The sequence below is a fragment of the Phoenix dactylifera genome, chromosome 18 (assembly GCF_051530095.1).
Source record: "Phoenix dactylifera cultivar Ajwa chromosome 18, Ajwa_hap1_PhDact_Kaust_v1.1, whole genome shotgun sequence".
Classification (NCBI taxonomy): Eukaryota; Viridiplantae; Streptophyta; class Magnoliopsida; order Arecales; family Arecaceae; genus Phoenix; species Phoenix dactylifera.
The window spans coordinates 11,264,555-11,266,962 of NC_143207.1; the positions used below are offsets into that span (position 1 = coordinate 11,264,555).

At 48.8% G+C, this 2,408-nt stretch overlaps 1 long non-coding RNA gene across 1 annotated transcript; it reads left to right on the forward strand.

The window, feature by feature from the left end:
* The first annotated feature begins 1,200 nt into the window (after positions 1-1,200).
* Positions 1,201-1,958, forward strand: LOC149750915 (uncharacterized). The gene is made up of 2 exons (XR_016399017.1): positions 1,201-1,385; positions 1,584-1,958. It is a non-coding gene; the product is annotated as an uncharacterized LOC149750915 (long non-coding RNA).
* The last annotated feature ends 450 nt before the right edge of the window (positions 1,959-2,408 follow it).

The window sequence follows — 2,408 nt, forward strand, 5'->3', positions numbered from 1 at the left end:
AGTCCGAGATCGGTATAGGATTTTGCCAACAAAGATACATTGATAGGGACTATATTAAAATCAAGGGTGGAAGAAGATGGAGATTGGAAGATTTGTTTGGTGCAAAAATATTGCTGGTATCGACGGAATGGACAAAATGATTGTGGTTTGCAATTCATCCAGAGTATATTAAATCAATATCATAAAGTGCAAATATAACTCAGCTAGCAGCAGTGGTATTACCAGATTAATTAATAAACAAAACTTTTTAGTTATATTTTGCAAAGAAAAATGTACTTATAGGAAAAAATAGAGGAGCAAAGTAGAACTTAAACAAGTTTAACCTTTGACCAAGGATAGGGAAAAAATTGTTAAAATTGTTATACATACTTAAGGTGAAACTTATGTGTGTGTGTCTATATATATATATATATATATATGGGGATTAATAATCTACTCTATGTTATGGTAGGTTATCAATCTACTCATTTTTTCGTAGACAAAAAATATCTTTAGTTTTTATAACTTTTAAAGATATTTTATGTTTTTTTACAATCCCACATTAACTTACCCTCTCAGCCCCCTAATTAATACTCTCTCCCTCTCTCTCTCCGATGTACATATATGTATATATATGTATACATATATATACATGTATGCATATATATACATATACATATATGCATACATGTACATGTATATATGTATGTATGTATGTCTATATATATATAAGTGGGTGTGTGTGTATGCATATACGTATGTATATATATACACATATCTATATAACTATATACATATATCTATATACATACATCTATATATATACATCTATATATATACATGCGCGCGCGCGCACACACACACATATATATATATATATATATATATATGCATGTATGTATGTGTTGCTGGGGGTCCAAACCGAGAACGATTGGCACAGCGGTGTGAACGGGGTTTCCTTTGAATTGCTTTGGTTGCGCTCCACCTTCCGCCGGGAAACATGCAAGCAAGCCTCGCACCACCCCTGGGGTAGTGGGGGCCCTCCGACGATCAAGTTAGAGGGAATCGAAGGAGAAGGAGAGGTAGCAGGTAAGATGATGCTATGGAGAATCTTGCTCACCCTCCCCCTTCCCCCCCCGTCCCATATATATCAGGCTGGGGGGTTTTTCTGGGGATTGGTCATCGTGTGGCACGATGGGGTTGCCACTGACATGGCCGTTACAGGACGTCGTGGGGCAGCGCCGGGTACGGCCATGGCAGGGCGTAGTGGAGCTCCGCTTCGTACGGTTGTTACAGGGGATCGTGGGGCAGCGCCGGATTCGGCCGTTGCAGGGAGTAGTGGAGCAGGGGGCCGCGGCGTGCCTCAGGAGAACAGTCTGTTGTTGTCAAGAGATTGCCGACCCGAGGTCGGATTGCTGGATCAAGGGGCAACCGACTCGGGGTCGGATTGCTGGATCAAGGGGCAACCGACTCGGGGTCGGACTGCGGAGCCGAAGATATCCGACCCGAGGTCGGATTGCTGGATCAAGGGGCAGCCGACTCGGGGTCGGACTGCGGAGCCGAAGATATCCGACCCGAGGTCGGATTGCTGGATCAAGGGGCAGCCGTAGTCTTTCTGGGCGCGCGTGCCGGTCACGTGGGGCATGGTGGCTAAGTTCCCCCGTAACAGTAGCCCCCCACTTCCGAGCCTGGAACCAGGAGGGGAACGGGTGAAGGGAGTGATGCTTCGAGATTGCCGCCATCCCTCGGAAAGGCGCGCGCGCTCCGAGCTCCCCGCCCCTTTTTTTATGGCGTATGGCGGTTGTCGCTGATCTGGCGGTCTGCGGATTTCGGCGGACATCCTTCCTTAATGGCGTCGATTCGCCTTTGGGGCGAGAACGATCCTTCGGTAGCCAGGCGTCCTCTGGCGTCACCGAGGCGTCACCCGCCTTTCTGCCTATTTAACCGGGGGCCCTCCCCCGTCCGCCTTTCTCTTCACAGGCATCCTCGAGTTTCTCCCTTGTGCTGTTGCCGTTGCCGTCGGACTGTTCGTTCGCTCCTCCTTTGACGCTATCGGAGCCGTTCTTCCTTTCCTTCCGGTGAGTTGCCCCACTCTTCAATTTAGGGCTCTCCGTACTTTCTCCTTTCGTATTAGTGTACCCCAGTCGTTCCGGTCCCTTCTCCCCTCTTGACTCCGTCCTGACCGTAGATTCTCTGGCCGTTAGGGATGGACGAAGTAAGAGTGGACCGCATTCAGTCGGAGCTGGTCCCCGAAGACCTAGATAGGTTCGTGGCCCGGTACCACCTTTCCGAAGCCTGCAACGTTACGCTCCCGGGGCCTGAGGAGAGGATGTCCCATCCTCCTCCAGGGAAGGTCGCCATTAATGAGGACATCCTTCGGGCTGGGTTCCGCTTTCCCCCCTCGGACTTAGTCGTGCAGGTGCTTCGAG